The sequence below is a fragment of the Athene cunicularia genome (assembly GCF_003259725.1).
Source record: "Athene cunicularia isolate RWA chromosome Z unlocalized genomic scaffold, athCun1 chrZ_part1, whole genome shotgun sequence".
In the NCBI taxonomy this organism is placed as follows: Eukaryota; Metazoa; Chordata; class Aves; order Strigiformes; family Strigidae; genus Athene; species Athene cunicularia.
The window spans coordinates 21946111-21969008 of record NW_020799142.1 but is presented as its reverse complement, the minus strand read 5'-3'; positions in this window follow the sequence as shown (position 1 = coordinate 21969008).

Sequence of the window (22898 nt, the reverse complement as noted above, 5' to 3'; positions counted from 1 at the left end):
CCCGCCGCGCCCGCCGCCATCTGCCCACTCCTCGAGGGGTCAGGCGGCGCAGGCCCGGCCGCTCCGGTGCCCCCCGGGCGACCGCAAGACCTGGAGGCCGACCCTGGGGTGGCCAAGCAGGGGGAGGAGAAGAGGCCGCGTTAGCCTCAGAGGACCGTGAGGAGCAGAGAACGGAGACTTTTCTCATCAGGCACTTTCCTCATCTTCCCGGTCCCAAGCCGGTCAGAAACCGCACGTAGGAGCGGTGTCTCCAAGACGCCTGTGCCTCTGGTGCCGTGCGTGGCCCGAGGTTCCTGTGTCCCCTTGGTCAGGCCCCCGGGGGTGGGGATGGTCACTCTGGCCACCGAGACAGGCAGGGTGAGGAGGTGGCCTGGTGCTTGCAGCAGGGCTCGGTGTTGAGGCTATAACCGGTCTGGTGCTGTGCCACCGCCTCGCATGCAACTGTCTGACAAAATCCCACTCAGAAACCATGTTAAGGAAGGTTAAGTCAAAGTCTCCACTCCCAAAATCGTAGGACCATAAGGTGGGAAGGGAGATCAGGAGTTCACAGCGTCTGTTGTTCTGCGCTTCAGCTGTGGGTCCCTGTCACACAGGCCTCGGTAAAGCATGCAGAGAGAGGTACAGTATGCCGCAAGCTGCCTGGGTCGCTGCTTCTATCAGAAGATAGAGCTGTGAGAAAGTTTAGTTTAAATCTGTTACTTACCCTTTTCCAGGTGTTCATGGTGAAGATTTATCCGGTTTGTAGCACTTTTACATTAAAAAGGTCTTCTCTCTTACATTTTATTGTTACATTTATAGGTTAAATGTAATGTACCTATTAAGACACTCTTGTACTTGCTCTCCTTTGGATTGTCTCAAATTCTTGAAGCTTGATTGCTTTTCCATGTAAGGATGTGAACTTGGAAGTGTTCTGCCTTTCTGGATATATTACTTTTTATATCTCCTCATATATAGTTTGCCTTTTTTTATAACAGCATAGTGTTGCCGATTTACACTTTGCTTGTGATCCACTTCAGCACCTTGATCCTTTTCTCCTGACTTGCTGTCTAGCCAATTCTTCCCTACTGCTGTATTTCCATGATAGCCTGTGCTTCCCTCTGTTGACTAATAACTTGCTTCTTTAGTCAGCTTTTCCATTTTCTTATGATACTGTTGCAAATAATTTCTAGTTAAAGGATAGTTTTATTCTTCAGAGCCTTATTCTGGAGAATTACATGTGTTTCTTTCACAGAGTTCCTGTGCAAGTTGTGTGAGTCATGTAAACTGAACTTCTCACAGAGGGTCACTAGTTACTCGTTTTTCATTGCCCACGTGTGGTCTGGAAGCACTAGAATGAGACATTTACTGTTGTGTCAAATCTCAGAGGACTATGTACATGAAGGTCACCTAACTGCTTAGTTTTACTGAAAATGCAAATCACAGACGTCTGAAACTGGATGCCAAAATTTTGGTGTTTTTTTTTTCCTTTTTTTCCCCTTATGCTTATTAACAACTCTAATATACTAAGTTCTTTCCTCTAATGTTTTCAGACAGTATACTCTGAAAGTAGGATTTGACTAATATGTGAAAAATAAAACATGCAGGGTTTGTACATTAAAGGATCTAATAGAAAAAATGGCATATCATCATGTAATGAAAACTAAAGGGAATAATTTTAGGCATATCATCATGTAATGAAAAATAAAGGGAATAAAGGGAATAAACCTGCTTAGTTCTAGCACTTTTAAAATTTTGAATGGGTGTCTTTGCAGACCTTTTTGTCTCTTAATGTAGGGGTGGAAAATTTTTGCACATACTGTTTTAAAGATAATATATTAAATAATTTTTCTGCTTTGAGCCCCCTCATCTGTGTTTTAAAATGTTTCTTCTTTTCGGCCTCTACTGGAGATAACTGTTGAAATCTGTTGATGTATTTAAGATTTTCTGTGTCATTTCAACTCAGCTGTGAGTTATAGATGTTCAGTCCTCTCTTGCATCTCCATTTAGATAGCAGCAATAATCTCTGATGCTGCTTTTGCACACTGATCTACATAATTCAGAAGTTCCAGACTGAACAGGTTATCCTTTGAATGCTCCAGCCTTATAAACATATGAACTCACTCTTATTTAGAAATAATGTTCAAGGTACTAATTAGTACCCCAAATCCTAACTAGTTATTGAATAATGTCTGTAAGGAATTCTCATGTCTGGTCAGAAAGTGTTTCAAAATCCAAGTTATCAGATTTCTCATATTTGAGGCTGGAAAACTGAAATAGAAAGCAAAAACCAATGGTAAACCCACAGAAGAACTTGGCACTGCAATGTGTCACAGTGTCTATAGAATTTAACATCCCAAATTATAGCAATATAATTTGGAAAGGTCTAGAAGAAGACATTCAGTCCAACCTGAGACCCTCTTTCTCTGTAACCACAGCTCTAAATTTCACCCCACCTCTTCTAGGTGCTTAGCTGCCTGTGTACATATATCCAAGGCCCAGATCTGATACAGCACAGCTGCATAACCTTGATCCAGACTGCTGTGAGAGATCTGTGAAAACATCTGTACAGAGATAAGAAAGTTGAAAGTACAGACAGAAGTAGTGCTGTTGACATGAGGTTGTTGGCAGTTCAGTGATTTCAGAGGGGAAGTACCAGCATGAAAATGTATAAAATCCTAAAGGAAAAAGTCACCTGGGGAAGCCAGGTCAAGCTAGCCAGTCTAATTGGGGACTATCTGGGAATCATTGTGTCATGTTATCAGTGTTGATGGAACTGGTAGAGGATGGTAACTTGGTGATCCTGGTAATCCTTTCCAGAGAGCCATGGGAAGTGACCCTTCTCCTTTTGACTCATGCCTGCCTGCCCAACAAAGGCTTCCTGGGTAGCTTAACATGAATGGCAAGTACTAATGCTTAGTCTAGTATCTCATTAAACCCTAGCTACTAGCTCTTCTGTGTCTTAGCCGATAACTAACTGCTTTATTTTGAATTGTATATATTCTTGCTGAGCCTCTGTGCCTGGCTAAAAGTACTTGAACAAACTGACCAAGTGTGATGGATGCACCAAACTCCTTAACCAAACTAGTGTTAGTTGGGTACAGGCTCCAAAGGGGTAAAGACCTAAGCTGTAACCAGGCCAAGAACTTCTCTAGTTCCAATCAGTTCTCTGAAAACCCACAAGGGAGCAGAGTGACATGATGAATATCAATGCATGAGCTTGGAACACTGATCAAGCGATTAATACATGAATAGCAGGTGGCTTTTCCAAGACTCATTTATCAAGGAACAAAGGAAATTGTGAGTACAAGGAATCTCATGCACACCTTTCCCATCACATGTAATCTGACTGCCAGCCAACCACTTTATTCCATAAATACAACAGCCTAAGTGAGCTTTCTTTGAGCTCTCTCTGTGAAGCAGCTGGATGCATGGTGATCTCCTCTTGAGCTGGGTCACCTCTCAAGGTTGCTCCTTGAGGCAGAGAGATGTCCCACCAACTGCAGATGTTTGGTAAGTGACTGATACTGTGCATAACGTGGTATTACAGTGCACAAAGATTTTTGTATTGGTAACTTTGATTCCGTATTGGTAACTTTGTTATGGTAATTTTGAATCACTGCTATATCCTTTGTGCAATAGTAGAATGAACATTGCCATCAAATTTTGTTAAGTTGTACTTTTACAACATCGTATTTTAATAAAACCACTTTTGCTGATACTTTTGGTGGTGGTTCTTTAAGCAGCCTAAATTCCTCACCTGCGACACCAAGCAGACATCTTATTCAAAGGAGGACTTTACCTGTCTGATAAGTCTTGAGAGCCACCAAGAAAGACAGTTTTAGAATCTTCCTAGGTGATATGCTGTAGTGTTGCACTTCCTTCCTAGGGGCAAAATTTTCTTAATATCCAACCTGAGTATCCCAAATCACAATTTGTGACTGTTACCTCATGTTATCTTGTGCCATCTGCCACCATGAAAAATGTTTCCTGTCTACTTTGTAACAGTCTTTCAGGTAGTTGTAAATTGCCTTTAGGTGGCCCCTTAGTCTCCTCTTTGGGAAACTAGTCAGACTTCTAGTTCATATTCTCTAGGCCATGGACAATTTTGGTACTTCTCTGTTATATCTTTACCTGTTTCTTAACATCTCTCTTGAACTGGTGTGCCTGAACTGGAGACAGTATTACCATCTCCTTGTTGCTAATTAAAGGCAGTATTAGTGCATCAGCACACATTGCTCTCCAGTGCCTTGTTTGTTTATTGGCATAGCACCGCTTCAAGTGGGCACCTGGTGCAGTAATTCCCCTCGCAGAGTATGAAAGCTTCCTCCATAATGCTGTCCTTTCTGCTTCCTCATTTGTGTGCATAAGCTTGGGGTGGGCACCTTTGATTTCCAACCCAGTCCACCTTTGTCACTTCATTGTCAGTCATCATCTCTCTCCTCATCATTCCTAGTTTAAAGCTCTTGTCAGGATGGCCAACCTGTTGGCAAAGGTTCTTTTGCCCCACTAAGGTTGCTTTCATCTGTTCCTAACAGTTCTCAATGCTCAGCAGGTGTCTTTTGGTCATAAAAGCTGATTCCTTACTGCTGACACCAGCTGTGCTAACATGTATTTACCCAGATAATTCTCCACTTTCCCCTTCACTGACAGAATTAAGAAGTACTGCCTGAGCTCCCTTGCCCTTGGGTCTAACCTCTAGAGCCAGGTGGTCACACTTGGTACACTCAGGGTCCCCCCTCACAGTACCATTGGTGCCCACATGGAAGATCAGCACAGGATACTAGCCTCAGTGCCCAGATCAGCGTGGGATACTAGTCTCAGTGCAAGGCAAGCCTAAACAGTCTCTCCACAATGTCCTGTGTCCAAGCCCCAGCAAGCAGGAAACCTTCCTAGACAGTAGATTAAGTCAGCTGATAAAAGCCTCTGTCTCCCATAGGAGGGACCCTCCCACTATGACTCATCCTTTACATGCTTAGGCTCAGTTGGCTCTTCTGACACTTTGTTAACCCGTTCCCAGGCCCTCATCTGATTCCAAGACACAGAGCCTATTCTGTAGTTGCAGATCTGCAGGCAGAGAAGGAGACATCTTCCTGGTACCAGAAGTCACAAGCTACCAGCCTTCACTATCATGGGAGTCTCCATTTCCCAACCCAATGGACACAGATGCTGCCTGTCCCTGCTTCAGCACAGTTGAGGATTCAAATTTGTATCTGTAGAATCTCGGAGTTCTGGTGAGCTGCACTAAACTAGATTAGATATCTCTCTAGCATCCTCCCTAGTTAGAGTCAGCTGGAGACAAGTGCTCAAAGCAACCTTTTATCATGAATAGCTGACAGAACTCATTAGGAGTTGTTAGAACTTGTTAGAAGTCAGGGCCTCCTGAAGCTATCTTTTTCTGGCAGCAGTAGACACCCTGAAATTCCTGAAAGAGTTCCCAGGAGTTCTCTAGTGGCCCAGAAGAAGTTCCCATAAGATACAAAAAATCTAAGGGCAGAGCCCAGAGACTGCTGTGCAGCCTGCTGTATTTGCTGGCTGCATCCATTAGCTGTCATCATTTAGTCTTGTCTTTTTTGCTTTGTGTTCTACAGATACAAACACTTCCGAGTTCCATTAGTAAGAACGTTATGGTGAAGAGTTTTGAGCTTCTGCTTTGGCAAGGGAAATACTGAAATGATTACAATTCGGGAAACTACAGCATCCTATTGAACTTGTGTAAGAAATCTTAACTGGAAACACACCAAAACTTGAGACTTTAAACAGCAAGTCCAGAGAATATATAACACTAGCAAAACCACAGCAATGTTGTTTGGACGATTAAATGCATCAGATAAATAAGAAGGGAACATGAAGAGAAGTAGGGGGGAGGGGGTGTGTGGAGAAAATATTAGGGGAAAATATTCAGAGTTTTTGCCTCTTTTGCAAATCCAATTTGCTGATACTTGGCTAGACAGAGAAAATAACCTGGCCTAAGAGGGAAGAATAACTTGGTTAGGAATATGAATAGAAAAAGAGTCATGCCACTTAATCTCCATGAGTCAGTTTTCCTTCATTAATTGGAATTAATAATATGTCATTTGTTTTTTGGGGTTTTGGTTTTTTTATTTCTCTTGTCAGTTTTCAGACCAAAGCCTCTAGCTTTTAGTGCTGTGCTATATAACTGTGTATGAACTCTAGGAGGATATTTTAGTCCCAACTTTAAAATAAATACATAATTATATTTATTAAGAAATAAATACTGGATAAATGAATGAATAAATATATCTACTTGCAGAGAAGAGAGAGGCTGCTGCTGGTAGTATTAAGCTTGAACATCCATTTTAATTGTCTCAATTTTAGCCATACTGATTCTGGAAGTGCTTTATTTAAATTATATATTTTCAGTATTTTAGTGTCAGCTGTACCTAAAATAGAACATTTCATCTTTAACAAATAATGGGTTTGTAGCCTCTCGGCATCTGTAACAAATTTTTCTCTATTGAGGTCTATGTTCAACACTGTTCTTGTAATGTTACATGATCTGCTTCCAGCATTTACAAAATCTACCAGTGATATTGGTATACTAATAATTTTTACCCATACTGACTTATATAGTGCTGTAAATGTGCCCCTTATGAGTAATAAAAAGGTAATTTTCTGATTTCTCCGTCCTTCAGGAAGAAAATAAGCCATTGGAACAATGCTATCTACATTAACAGCACCATTTCAAAGGAAAACAAAAAATTGCAAACAAAAGAGAATTCCCTTTGTCAGGCACTGAATCAGAGACATGAAACAGGAGATACAGGGTAGTTAAATGTTCCTCAAATAGGGAAGTTAAATGTTCCTCATGAGCCAAAGACTTTCCTTTACTATGTTATTTAAAGTAGAAGCAGAAATATTAATCTGTATTTCAAGAGGTTCTTATTCCAATTAGTTAATGATCATATGCATGATTTTCTGGACAGTTTACTAAAAAATGTTGACTCTTATTAAAAGTCAGTAATTTGTATGAAAAAGCCTGAAGTCCTTTCAGTTGTAAATTTATATTTAACATAGTGTGAAAGAGGCCATCTTTAGCCCCAAAACACAATGAATCACAACTACATCCTGATTCTCAGAATTTTTTTCTTAACAACTTCCACTGCCAGAAGCTGTACTGTCTTCCAAAGCAGTTCCTGGCTGGGACCTAACTATCCTTAGCAGCAGAAAGTTCTCTTATATTCAAGCCAAAAATACTTACTAGCTCTTTATACCCACCACTGTGTGCCTGCAAACTGATAGAGACCAAGTTATTCTTTTCTGGTTTGCAGCAGCCTTTGAAATATTGAAGATTAATAACAGGCCCCTCTCAATCCTCTCTAGGCTAAACAAGCTCAATTCTTTCAGTTGTTTAAAGAACTCTGATTGTGATCACAGCTATTCACACCTCTCTTGGAAGGCCAGTTCCGAAAGAAGAAATGGAGGTCACATTAGTCCCAATGGGAGCCTTATCAACACTGTATTTACTTACAGATGTCACTTCTGATCCTACCTGTCTGTGTACTTGCTGTCTCCTCAGAAGCAGAACGTTGTTTAAGATCCATCTGTGATGTTCTGTAAGCTACAGATCATTTTATCTTGCCAACACCTCTTTCCTGCTTGTTCAATTGTTTCTGCTTAAGACTATAACCTTACACTTTCCCTATTGAGACACTATTTCTATAATTTGACAAGATGCTTTTGCATCTGAATACTGTTTTCTGATGTGCTTGTGATCCCTCATAGCTTTGTCGTTTGGAAATCCTAGACATCTTCTGTTTTATCAGACAGGCTATTGACTGCTAACAGTCAGGACAGATCTTTCCAACACTACTCAAGACATTATTCCGTCTTAACAGTGAAAAACCTCTAACTGCTTTCTGACAGCCCAATTGCAACTTCCAAAACCAAAGTAAAACAAACCATGGTTCCGCACAGTGCTCCTCATGCAAGATTTAATTGCCAGCCTGGAGCAATTTCTGTGTAGAAACTGTAGTTGTAGAAATACTCTTTCAGAGCAAAGGACTATGAAATCTTGAGCTGAACTGCACTGGACTGAACAATTTCAGGTGTACTTTCTAGTGCAGCCAGAATGACAAGAGATTTTCAGCAGTATTCATGGAGTTTCTCTGGAGTATTTGTGGACATCCCACAGCTACAGAGGAAAATAATTGAAACTATATAGCCATATTACTGTTGAACTGAGCTAATATTCTTTGCTTCTCAATAGGCCTCTCAGCTTGGAGTCAAGCTAGGATTCCTCACTGCCAACCTGAACTGTCTCATGAAATTCAGGATGGAGGAATGATGTAATTGTCTGCACTTGTTTTGCAGGTGTGTCCTGAGTGTCCTACACAAATAAGTTTTGAGCTTTCTGTAGGTATTTCCATTGTACCTGTGATAGGTCACTGTAAAGGGCAAGGTCTGAGCTTTTACTGAATTGCAGTGTATTGTACACAAACTAATGTGGTTTCAGCAACAGCCTCTTCTCCAGCTATATCTCTTTGATCAAGTAATAACTGTGGTACCTAACAAGAGATGATGCAGGTGTTATATATGTATAAGCTGATATGATCTCAGCTAATACATAACAAATGTAGGTTTATTCTAAAAAATGAAAAACACAGTAGCATAAATAAATTATGAGATTACTGAAGAAAAAATGATCGGTTATTTGCCATTATCTAATAATTGCACAAAAATCCTTATGTTAAAGAGTTGTTATTAAGATTAAAAAGCAGTGAAATGTAAGGAAACACCAACATCAGAATTAATATGTAACTTCAAGTAATTTTTTAATGCATATACATGGTTATATAGTGCTTAATTATTTCAGTTCTGGTTTTATTCACAAGGTCCATCACCTCAGTGAACACTGAGATACACGAAGTTCACTTATTCTGTAGATCTTGCATATCTTATTTTCTTCCAACTGTCAACTGGAGAGGATGCAGCTCAGTTATTCTGAAGTATTCAAACCCAGCTCAGAAGCTAAAAAAATGTTATTCTCTATAATCTTTTTATGGTCCTTATCCATGATGCCATATAATCCAAATTTCTGTACATCATTAATCTAATAACAATCTCCCATCTTTTCCCCACCTAATTTACTTGGAAACTAAAAACATCAAAGCTACCAAAATTTTCTAATGGTATTAGAAATGCAGTTGTGTTCAGCTGAGCACAGCAGTTTAATTCATCCCTAACTAATGACTACTAATGACTACTTACACAATTTAGGCAAGTACTTACCCCTGAGGTTGGTTGGTATCTAGAGACCAGCCTCTTCCAAGTACTTTTAAAAGTTCCAGGTTCTCCTCTGACTAGATTAATTGTGACCTGGTCATGTCACAGAACTATTCTTTTCCATTGGTTTGTATGAGGCACAAGTAGACTGCCTCTCGAACTCCAGTGAGCTCCTCTGTCTTTCTGAACAATGTCATAGACTTAGTTAGAGGGCAGTCTCCATTTATACCATCCTTAAATCTGTGTCTTTAGTCATTCTTTAGGGTTGTTCCAAGCATGTATTTGAAATTCTTTCAACTGAAGAGAGAACTGAATCCTCCTCTTTAGGTTGAGCTTCAGGTTGAGCACTCTGGTCAGTAGGCTATTATAAAAGAATTGTGTGCCTTTTATAGAGGGTGTCCTGAACATCTTCCTGTGAGGGACAAATATGTGCAACATGCAACAGTCATACCCTAAGAAATTAAATTCCTGGGAATCCCCTCACCCAGTTTTTGACCCCAGAAGCATTTGTGCAGGCTGTATGTTCCTCATACTGAAACAGTTCTGTGCATATGAAGTCCAGGTGCGCAGGGAATTTGAATGAAGAGGTGCTGAGTGTATTCAGACTTTCAGGTTAATGGATGACTAGATGGGATTCCAGAGGGGGAATTAGCTTCTTCCCAAGAGCCTCTCTGGGGGGCTGTGTGGTTTATTGGCTCATCCCAAAGCTCAGAAACATCCACTGTCTGGATCACCGATTTGAGACACGTACGGTATTATTTTCAGATTAGGTTTTTTAGGAGAAACTCTCTGCTACCATCTTGTGGTAAACTAGAGGAAGAGACATCAAGAGCTGTCACGGGGGAGACACGGTTTAAAATTCACTCCATATTTGGAATTTTAGACTAATAAAATATCGAGAGTCTGACGGAACATTTCAGGATACGAGAGCAAACAGCACAGTGTGCTAAAACAAAGTAGTTGTTCCACTGTAAAATACTGAGATCGTGGGTGCAAATATTCTGGATACACGCTTCTTTTCTGTGAGAAAATCTGCTACGATGAAGAAAGGGCCCAGGATTTCTGTCTGTGTGATCAGAACATTAGTTAAAGTGTTAGCAGAGCTACTTGATTACTTTTATGGTTACATTAGACTTCACTTATCCAGATCATATATACACTGCTGTCTGTCATGTCCAGGTACAAGAGCCCGTTTTGAGTGATTGGATAACGGAGTTGGGCATATGCAGAAGGAGAAGGTGGTTCCCTGTGAATTCTTGCTGTGCTATGGACCTTCATTCTAGTGGAAGAGCAGATGTGGTCTTCTGCCCAGTGTCTGAGGAAGAAATCATGGGTGTTTCCCACTGAAGCCAATTACAGTAAAGGAGCTCTAGTTGACACACATTATTATTCAGCACAAATGAAACTGGGGTAGCAAGAGGAGAACCAGGCAAGGCATTGGGGCAAGAAGGCAGTAATGGTGTAGGATGAGGTCCCTTTTTGCCCAGCATTTGCAGAACAAAATTCAAGGATATAAGAATGAACTCTGGCATCGTATCAGTATATGAACAATAATGCTTTCAGATGCAAAATCCAGCATTCCAGCTGGAAATAGCAGCTAGCAAGAGAAAGCATATAGTTTACTTGTCTGCAAAAGTTCCTCTGGTGGCACAGGACTAACCTAAGGCCATTCCTGAGTTCTGGGACACAACAAGACACTGACAGGGCATGATGGAGTACAGGCATGCTTCTCTGCCAGATAGTTATACAAATAAGACTGAGGCAAAGGACTGTTTCCCATAGAGTGAGTGTCATCTTGCTACAAAAAGATAGTTGTTTCCATAGGTGTTTCACTTTCCCAAATAAACCCTATGCTATTCTAACACATAAGAGAATTATTTGGTTTACACACAGTTTGAGGGTATGTCTACTGTAAGTCAAATTGAGAAATCTGAACTAGCAGGCTACATTAACTTGCTGCAGCTAGATGCTTTCAGGCCCCTCTGCTAGTTATTTAAAATGAGCGTGGAGATTTCCACTGTTATGAAGCACTGGGAGTAGGCAAGCAGCTCTAAATAAACTCCATATTTCCTTTAAATATCATTCTCAAAAACTGCTAAGTCATTTAGGCTGAAGTTTAAAAAAACACACAGCGGCCTACAACAGACAAGTGGCATAGAAAATTCCAGCCCAACTGAGTTTTTCAACTGACAGTAGCATCTTCAAACGGTAATGCTACCTTATATATTTGCTTGTATATCACTTCACAGTACTCAATAATTAATTGGAAAAGGGCTTTGTAAGCCCTTTGGTGAGAAAAATTAAAAAAAAAAAAAAGTTTATGTTGTCCCATGTTTAGGCTTTTGATTGCTGTATTCAGCAGTGTTGCTCCTGGAAAGTTTTGTTTAGTAGAAAGTCCGTGGAAATAGGAATCAAGCTCTAGAAGAGGAGGTAAGCTTTCTCAGATGCTGTATAACTCAAAATACCTCAGCAACAATCAGAATCCTTTCTTTATGAAGTGTTGAAACATCCTGGATGACAAACCTAACGCATTTAATGGAAAAATAAAAAATGCTGGGTGTTATTTGAATATGCCAAAAGTAGAAACCCAAAATCCCACCCCTAAGAATTAATGAGTTATCTCTTTCCTCATCCCCTAAAATTTAGAGTCTGGATTAGGATGCATGAGATTTTAAAAAAAGAACAAATTGGAGTGTAGAAGGTCTCGAAATTTTAGGTACTTTTAGTGTTGCATACAATTTCTTCAGCAAGAGAGTCTCGGGTATATAAGTTATAAACCATGAATATTGCTATTACTCTTAGAAACTTCAGTGTGAATTTAGTGAATGAATAAGGTAATTAATCAATTAGAAATTAATCATAAATTCACAATAGAAGATGATATGTGAATGCATGATGTAATGTATAAAAGGCCGACTATGTTATTTTAGGAAAATTGCAGCTTGGATTCTTTGGATTGATAGGTTCAGTGGTTTGATGGCTGACATTCAGTGGTTTCCTATCTGCCATACTAAATAAAAGAATGTCTACAAGAAATTCAGTGTTTCATCAAGCAGTGCATGTAGGCAAAGCCGAGGAAGTCTAGCTCATGGAAGAGGAGGCATTAGAAGCACATCCTGGAGTAGCTGACTGAGAGCACTAAGCAGACACTGCGTGGAGTGCCAGGAGTTGGGATCTCTGTGGCTGATAGTGCCAGTTAATGACCATTAATGAGACAGGAAGTAGACTTTGGAAAGGACAGCCCAAAGAATATGTCATCAGAGCTTTTGTGAGCATACTCACAGGTATTGTCTATGCTTCAGGGGATTATAGGCATTCCTACACCAGCTATTCCAGCCCTAGTGTTGTATCAGGAAGCCTCTGCTGGAGTTACAATCTACACTATAGAAAAGTTCTGTCTTCACTGTCCACACTGCTTCCCTGAGAAAAATAACTGCTGCTAACCAGTGGCTTTTCTGCTGACGTAGGTTATGTTTGCACTGGGCTGTAGGCCACACACAAGGTTGGATTTGTATCACTTGCTGTATGATGTTTTTTTCTCTGCTGCAGATCAAGTCTTTTTCTACAAGGGTAGCTTTTCTGATTTAGCTATAAAGCTTTCCAAGACGAGAAACACAAGCTAGAAAAATATCACCATCATACTACAGTGTTTTACCCAGGGAAGTATTTCAGTGTGTACTCAGTATTTAAATACACTTCTTGATTGATACACTATTCCATGACAGCAAATTCCAGGGGAAAAATGCCCTCCAGGCAAGGCTAGGTGGCGCAGTAGGTTAATGCATTAAAGTTTTTCAGACGTTTAAGGTCTGCAAATTCCTGTAAATTTCCACAGACTCTTATGTTTATTGACATATCGATGCATTGATTAATGTGGGAGAACCTCACTGCTTTTTGTGGCTCTTCTGATTCATGATTTTTCATACTCATCCAAGTAAAAGTCCGCATAGAAAAGCTTCAAAGGTGCCTTCTGGACAAAACAACATAAATACTTTTCTCATTTTTTGCACATTGCCTTTCAAGCAGAAGGGTAGCTGTGGGTAAACAGAGTCTGTCTGCTTCTAATTTGGGAAAATTAGAGTTTATTTCATTCTTAACTGCCCTCTTGAATATCACAGGGCTGTGTTTATAGATGTTTTGTATACTAATAAACCACTGTCTCCAAATACTTACCAAACACTGAAGAAATCCTCAATGTCAGCTTTTTCCTCCATGGAAAAGGAAAAGTTTCTGAAAATACATTTTTAATGTTCCCTTAATAGTTCTTCCATCTACCATAAAAAAGAAAGCTTAATCTACAAGTGAAAAATCACTGTTTTGCTTGGAAAATCGCAGAACTACCTGGACAGTTTTGTAAAGCTACTTTGTAAGCATTAAATGGAATAATCTTTTGTTTCCAAATTAGGTAGCAGCAGATTACTAGTTTCTCAGATAGAAAATATTGTTTACATAAAAATCTCAAGATAAGTGTCTCGTGTTGTTATTTGCAGAAGATAACTAAGTGATGATTAATGAGTTATTTATATTCTTTAGAAGAGGTCAGAAGAGGAGTTATCAATATTTGAGCAGCATTATGTGGCATTTTAAATAACCCCAATTATCAAAAAGGTTGAGGGTAACAGTCAGATGGTTAATGTACTGAGCATTTAGCATCTGCTCCAGTGAGGTGTCAAGTGCCTTTGCAAGGCACTGAGTGCACTCAAATTACATTAAAATAATGAGGGAACTCACTTCCTTCCAGGAGATTCTCAGCCACTGTCAGGACAATGCTATTAGCATCCAGGCAGTAATGGATAGCAGGAAAAATCCATTTCCTCCTTTCAATTTTTTTTTTTTTGGTGTATATTTCTACTCCTGAAATGGCTTGCAGAAGTTACCAATGCTCTGTAAACACCAGCCTGAGAGCTGAATGCCTGCAGTAAAGTATCTCCTGTTTGCTCTGAGACACAGGGTAAGCACAAAAGATGAAGACAACACAGGGAAATTGAAGTGAGCGAGAGAGACCATGAAAACCTTTATGTGGTAGATTAAAACTCTTCACTACAATCTATTTCTATAGCACAGGGCAGCTTCAGAAATCTCAGTGTGCTGTGGCCTACGCCTTTGTGTGCAGACACGTTGGTGTTAGCTCTCTGCTGCCAGGCTCTGCCCTGAGCTAGAAATGCATTGCTTAACAAGCTAATTCTGCACAAATCCCAAGAATCATAGCACACAGCTCATATCAGCATTCACAGTGCGTATTTGTAATTTGTTCCAGGATAATATGCTTATCTCATCATGGGGTTAAGGAAGGAGCTTGTTTAGATCCACTTTGGTAGTGTTCTGTTAGGATTCCTAGTCTTAAAACTGCCAGACCTATGCCAGCTTTTTGTGGTAGTTTGAACCACTACAAAACTGTTTCTGGCAGGTTTACACCAGAAGGAAAATAACTAATATTCTGCAGAAGAGCAACAGCAGTTAAAAGAAACTGGGTGGATATAAAAGTGTGAACCAAGGTGATGCTGCTTTAGAACAGCAAATACCTCCTACTTAGGCATTTTTATTGAGTCAGTTTTACTGACCCAGTGTCCACACACTTTGTACAGTGTAATCGTAAGAAATACATGCAGAAAGCTGCATGAGGAAATATTTTGAAGTTTGAGTGGTAAGATACCATAGTGAAAATGTCAGCAATACGTGTTCATTTTATTGAGGAAGCTCTCTTCTGGAACCTCCATATCCTCTATGCCAGGCCCTGCACAAATATTGGACCAAAAAAAATGTAAACTCCAAATAGCTGTGGAAATTTAAAATAACAGACAGCTGATTATTATATGCAAACACACTGCATTTCTCAAGCTGTTCAAGCAGAGCTTCCATTCTAGGTCTATATCATGTCACTATAGCTGGGCTGGGCTGGGCTGGAACAGCCTGCTGAGTATTTTCAGCTCCTCTCTGTGGGAGAAAGTAAGCCAGCAAGGGTTTCTGAGGCTGGCACTGTAAGATAATGCCAGGACCCAGCTTAACCCCCAAACCACAGACAGAACTGTGGGTCTCCTGGGGAGCCACTGTCATCTTGGTGTGAACTGTGCTCTTTCTCCACTCAACTCTCTGAGGGATATCGTGTCTTGTGGTTCCTAGCCCTCTGGTTTAAGGGTCAGCAAGGTTGTCTATGCTTGGGTTAGTGCATGAAAGGCTTTCAAAGAAACGATATTTGATATCATAAAGAAGGGAAGTCAATGGTGTTGTACAGAAAGAAAGGTAACCTGTCAAAAATTAAGAAGACAAAATGCTGGCAATAGTATGCTGGATAGATATGAGGAGGTCAAGCTGGGCAAGGCTTGGGAGGGGAATTTCATAGTGGCTGACATGGGAGACAGAAGTTTTCAGAATAGTTTTAGCTAGCTATATAGATGGACGAAACTAAGTTGTAGAAATGTTTATGTGGAAAGGATGCTTAAAATTTAGACCTAACCCAGAGATAAAGACATGGGAGGGTGTAATCAATGATAATTCCTAGGTTATTGACTTGAGAGACTAGGTGGCATTATCTCAGAGTAGGAGAGTGTGGGAAGTGTAGTGGATTTCTGAGGTTAAGAGTGCCACCAAATGTACCAGCAAATGGTTTAAGGTTGGAAAAATCTATAAGTAATATGGTGAATTAAATATCAATTAAAAGAACTGGACAAATTGTAGGTATATCTGGATTTATTCTACTAAATGGGTCACACAGTAGTGAGCTCATTTTTACTGATTGGGTAGTGGGCCTTCGCAACATCCTCTATCTCTGTTAGAAATTGTTCTTCATATTCTATGGTGCATGGTAGCATCAAACTTATGCCAGGGAACTCATGATTACTGGAGGTTTGCTACCATAGTTTATGACTCAGAATTTACCTGTCAAACCCATTGACATCGCTGAAACACCAAGTCTTACTGATGATACAGTCCTGTGGAAGATGCTCCTCTTTCAATTCCCCTCAACATCTTCTCTTTTCTTTGCTACTCCATGTGATTTTTTCAACAGCTAGGGCAATCCTTTGTGTATCATTACTGAACCACTGCTTCACTATCAACTTATGTCTCCTGTCCCAGACACTGAATTGCAGTTAAGAGCTCATAAATTTACATGTATAATAATTTGTTCTTATTCATAGCAGACATAGAGAAGAAATCAAGAAGTGCCCTCAAATTCATGTAAATGCCTTTTTACAACACTGCAAGTGATAATTTTTGTATAAAAGATACATTTCTTTTGCTTATGCGTGCCTGTGAGGAAAGTACTGCTCATCAAACTTTTGTTATTTACTGTTTCTGACCATAATGCCACCTCATCTGCTTTCTCACCAATTCTATTCACCCAGAAAGTTTTCTGAAGGATGCATAAACCATGTATGAGAATACATGAATGACAATTTGATGATATCAGTTTTTCTGTTTTGGCTTCAGTGAATATGATCTTGTAGCTATCCCAAGCATCCTGTGTGGGAGAAGAAAAGGAATGGTGAGAGACAAGTTATTTCTTTCTTGTGTAGTTGACATTGTTAATCCTTTGAGCATCTAGTGGATACTCAGATGTGCTTTGAAGAGTTTGTGGTTGCACTGGGTTTAGCTCAGTTTGACTCACAGGAAGGGATCAGAGGATCACAATTAACTATGCTGTGGTTGCCCATAGCTGCACGTTTTCTTTGTGCAGTAAGAAAATACCTTGAAAGCTACCATGAAATTTGCCCAATGACTTACCTAATGGTGATGTCTCACCATACAGCAGTGAAAAAGGATTGTACTTGTGTGACTGTTGGGCAAGGAGGAAACCATGGGTGAGAGAAAGGAGAAAATAAAGACTTTTTTAAGAAGACCAGGAAGCAGTGAGAACAACATCTGGGGTATTTGACTACCAATTGTAAGGAGACTCATTACATCCAGAAAGTTTTTGATCTGTAGGATTATATTAAAAAACCATAAGACCTAATGGGTTAAAAAACTCCTTTTTTTTTTTTTTTAATTTTTTTTATTAAACTTTATGTGATCCAGATTTCACTAACACATGATTTGTATTTTGGTTAAAATATGTCTTCATCTGTCACAGTCAACCAGTCACAAGCTAATGTTATCAAAAGATCTTGTCTGCGTTGCATTTCCTGTCTCACTTGAATCCAGGTTAGCATAGTGTGAATAAACCATTAGGTTGTTAATACCATGGGTACTCAGGCCATTTGTAAATGGCTTGCAGGTTACATCCAAATCCTTTCTGAGTAAGGTCAGTGGATCCATGTTTGGGGCTGCTTTCAATGGCCTTGTGATGGTGTAGTAACTCCCTCAATATGAGGTCAAAGACTTTTTGAGGTACCTTTCTATAGCCTGACAGTTCTTAAAAATCTCTTGAAAATGTGGACTGTTAAACTGTATTATTTTGACACCGATCTCAGCAGTTTACATATAGAAGCACCACTACTATTTCCCTCTATTTGAACTCTTCCTCCTTGTCACATCAGCTTTATTCTTCTGCCATTATATCACTCTGACATTTCTGTGTAGTTCCTTGTCCAGTTGGACCCATGTCCATTTCAAACTTGCTGTTTCTAGGAAATCTCCCTCATGTTCATCTAAACCCACTTAAATTTCAGGTTTGAAGGAATCCATCTCACCCAAGTGATTTGTGGCTGTTCTCTGCTTACCTTCATTTTTAGTTACCACACCCCTAATTTTGTGTCATCCACATAGGTGATTTTATATTTATTTTCAAATTAAAATCCTTTCTGAAAATATGAGATAGCATCCAGTCCTGGAAAACAGATAACTGACAATTTTCCCTCAAAAAGCCCCCTGTGAGAGCCGAGCAACCAGGCCTGTGAAAAACTAAGACAAACAGCCTGGGAAAGCAAAAGTTGAGGCTGATTGAAGATTTGCCTCAAACACTCCCAAGACAAAACCATGAGTCACAGGGTGCTTTCTGTGGAGGCCGAAGCTGATAAGGCTGCCCCATGTATCTGGGAGAGAGAGCCCTGTGGAGATGGGACGGCTCTGCCCTGGGGCACCTGGGCAGATTTCAAGGGCCATGTGTCCGGTGAACGAACTTTGCTTCATTATCCACGAAATGCATATTAAAGTTGACACCCCTCAATATGCTAACGAGGGCTGTCATGATCATGCTAGTGACATCATCCCATGAAACACTTACCCCTCCCTGTACATGGGATACGTAGGTCTGTGGGTTGACCTAGGGGATGGACCCAAGGAAAGTGGGTATAAATCAAAGGGGAGAAGAAAGGGCTCTCTCTCTCTCTGCCCCTCTTCCTGCCCCCCCCTCGGCCGTCTGGAGAGAGCAGTGAAGCAAAGACGACGGATGCCAGCGAAGAAGATAGCTGCCTCCTGGAATCCTCGCCGGCAGGAGCAGCGCAGGAACCCAGACCGGTGATCTGTACTCCCCCATTCCCTCTATCTCCCTCTTTTCCTTTTTTTTCTGTTAAGAAATGTAAAGCATATTATATTGCTTGCCACAGCTTGCTCTGTACTTAGCCAATTATCATGTGTTCAATTAGTGCATTGTAGGTAGTTAATAAATGCTTGAACTTGGAGACTTGTTGTCCGCTCCAATTGGGGATTTGCGAATCTGAGTCACTTGTCCCCCTCGCTGGAGCGGGACGTGACACCCCCAACCTGTTACAATTCCTATTGACTGCAGCTTTTAGAAATCTCGGAAGTGGCCAATTCTTATCCTTGGTAAGTATGTACTTTATCAGTGGTTTTTGGCTCAACATTCTTTCTCTACCAGTTTCTGAAATTTCACTATTCTTCAAATTTTATTAATTTAGAACTATTACACTGAGAGGATTTCTTCCTTTTCAGATAAAATTATGAAACCTTTTCGATGTTCTTCATCCTGACAGCTATAGATTTCTCTATAATCTTCTTCCTTTCATATCAGTTGTAGGCATTTGGTAACTTCTAATTTATATTGATTAGTCCCCTTTTAATGCTTATTTTAATTCTTCATTTATTTCTCATGCTAAACCAGACTTTTAGCAAAATAATTAATCTTTCTTGATAATAGGAGCATGTGGGGTTTTTGCTAAATAATAAATATCTCCTGGAAACTTTGTCATTTGCATTCCTATTTTTTTAGTCTTCTGTTTTTCTTCTAATAACAATTTCTTTAAGTTTGGTAAAATAATACTTTTGATATATGGCTCTATGTATGTCTATAGGTATAAAACTCATCTTGACAGACAAATGCTCATCATATTGGAACATAAGCTGGACCGATAATGCTTCAAGTTTCAGCTTGTGATTCAGTGATAAAATTTCTCTATTTAAAAAAATACTTAGCTCATGATGAAAGCAGTTTGGTGTAAGCTTTGGAAATTCTAACAATGTTTTCTCTACATCTGCAGAAGGCACCCAGCATATGTCTTCTAACACACCATACATGCTTAACTATTACAACAGTTTCTTACTAAGTTGAATGTTTACGAAGTGTGTAATTATAATTTTCCAGGGTGAGCATTCCTTATGGACCTTCAATAGTACCTTCTGTGGGGTTATACTTGTGAACTGATTCACATGTTTATTCCTTGGTGTGTTCCAGAGTGGTTGATCTTTTCTGCACAGGCCTTTTCCATTGGCCCTACCAGTTGAAGGGTGGTTTTACACTTCAGTCATATAAATTAAAATGGAGACTGGACTGTTCTCTCTCATCCAGAAGAATTTCCAGTCCTGTTTATTACTTACTTGGAGTTCCTGCTTCAGCATATGAGCAATTAAGAACTTTTTTATTTTATCGTTTGCCAGATAGATTCAGTTTCTCTATCAAACACAGATTTTTAGCTTGTACGGCACTTGATTCCCTTCTCTCATTCTCCATATCTCTGCCCTTTTCTGGGTTTATCAAATATATCAGATGCTACCAGCAGTTTGGACCAAAAGGATTTTCAAGAAGCACACTGGAACAAGGCAGCTGTATTTAGATTTCACTGAAGGCATTTGGAACGTTAAAGCACAGGGAAGCCAGGTTCTGCCTGTAATTATAAACTCAAGCACAAACAAAAAATGCCCACAGTCAGAACGTTATCAACAATATTCTGATCGTACTGTATGAGATTAGAGATGCTAAATTGAAAGAAACACTGTGTTTTTTTCTTTTTAGTACACCGATGCAGTGACATGGCAAGTGGAGTTTTCCAATGGTAATGTTGTGCTTTGACACATAGGCAGCTTCATAATAGTGAAGAAAAGTGATATTAGAGCTGATCAACTTTCTTCAAGAGTTGAAAATCCAAACCTATACAGAGAGCATCTTGATTGTGCTTCTCAAATAAGACATTAATTTGAACTTTAATAACCAGAACTCGTTCTCCACAAATCAGCATTGCAAGCATTTAATAATCCTAGGCCAAATCAGGAAGTATTACATCAGTTTATTTGCTAGAATAAGGTTGAAGGAAGTGTAACAGGTCACCTGCAAATCTTCTGAGAAGATAGGAATGGTAAGGCCTGCCAGAAATGAGTGAATTTTTCATCTGCAGTAAAAATCGCCTGCACAAATGTCAAATCTCATCTTTGTGTGTGTATGTGTGAGTGGGAGAGATAAAAATGAATTTAAAGTTGCTACAGGATATGACTGGCTGTTTCTAAATTGAAAACATTAAGAGAGAAGTGCTGCCAAAAGTCGTAGATCTTGCGTGACGTATATGTACTCAGCAGACTCATTACAAGTTGTCCAGTCTCAGCAGGATTCTTGTGCATTTGACCAAGCTTCTAGAGACTTTTGACAATTGTGTCCAGGTCTTTATTTCAGTCCAACAGGGACAGTGCAGCCTTTCTGTCCTCTCAGCTAAGAAAAATGCAACACAATGCAGTCACATAAGAATCAAGAATAGGCAGGAATGAATCCCTTGCCCTCTGCAATAAGACTTCCTCAGTAACTCTCATACTTTTCACCTTCACAGCTGCTCTTTTGCTACCTAGCTCAGCACCCACCCAAATGCAGAATTTCAGCTTTATGAGAAAATACACATGAAATCATATTTTCACATGTAAGTCAGCACAAAAATCTCCAGTAATAGGCAGAAGTCTCCACAGTTTTTCTTTACAAGGTTCGATCACAGGCAAACAGGAAAGAGGTAGAAGGCCAATGTGCAGATGTGAAAGGCATATCTGCTGTCATCTGTCTTCAGCGCGAGAAGAAATGGTTGCAGCCTCTTTCTGCATACTCAAATCTTGCCAGCTCCAGGAATGGATAGAGTGGAAGAGTGAGAAACTGCTGAAGTTGCATGTGGCAAAATTGCATGTGGCAAAATTGCATGTGGCATACACCCAGTTTTATCTTGTGTTTAATCGGTCCAATCTTTATGCCTGGAAAATGTCTTTGAAAATTATGATCTCTGTAAAGACTGTTCTTTATTGTAGTACTGGAGCTCTCTTCTAGAAGCACGTGGAGGAGAAGTGCAACTAATGGTTGGGACTTGTGTGTCAGATCTGAGGTTGCAGTGGGGCAAAGTCCTCTCACAGACCTGTTCTGGTGGCAGCATTATAGTTACTGAGCTTGCTTTTCCTTCTAAGCACACTGTGCATTATGATGCAGGATTTCTTGCCATGAACAATTGTGAGATCACACCATTCCTGACTCTTCTGAGGCTGAGCTAAGAATGGAGATTTTTTTCAACATGAGTCAGTGCTACTGTTTGAAAAACACAGCCTGCCTTTTGAAGTACCCTTTTTTGTAACCATGGGCTGTCTTTAAAACGGCAGCTCTCAAGACAATAAACCTTAGCTGACATTCTCATGATCTGCTTTTGTTTAATTAGTCACAAAATCTTTCTGCTAGCCACTCTCCCCGCTTGACATACAGCAGAAGAGATTTATGATGCTATGAACCTCTTAGAGCCTGATAAAAGAGTGAGTCTGAGACTTTTAAAGAAAAAAATGAAAGTCTTGTGGGCCTCAGACCCTACTAGAATGAATGAATTTCCCGTTTTCAGAAAACTTGTAAGCCATAAGTGGGCACTCCTGAACTGCAGTGTGTGGGCCGTCAGCTAGGAGGCTCAGGACTGAGGAGACTCACTTCAGTGAGAAAAGTGGTAATATACTGGCAACAAGAGTTTGATTTTCTTTTTTTTTCTTTTTTTTTTTTTTTTTCCCCCTGGAAAAAACGGAAAATGCTTATAGGAAATATTTTCATTTATAGCAGAAGGCAAAAGGTATACTAATTTTTAAATGATACTGGCAACATTCATTTTCTTGAATGTTTCCTGTAAGGAAGGGATTTGAAACTTATTCCTGATTTTACAGTATTAGGCAGACACTATTTCTATGCAGTAAGACCTACATATTACGTAGAACTATGTAACTTCCTCATCCCATTGTAAAAATACACATAGGCTGTCATAAGCACTTCTTTCACATTTTGTTTTTGACCGTACAGATATAACCTTTCTTTGGTAGTCAGCATTATTAAAACTTTATGTTTTCCTAGGTCTTAATTTTCTCGCCTGTATCAACATGAAAATAATACACCTGACTATGCAACACAAATCTATCTGCGGTGGAACTGTGGTCTTCATTCATCAAATAATTCTATCATCTATTCCTTTAATGTATCTATTAACCCTTTGTGAGTGCTGACTACGATATGTAATATCTTTCCAATATTTGAACAAGCAAATATGGTCTAATTCTGGTTATCCTTTTGCAGATAT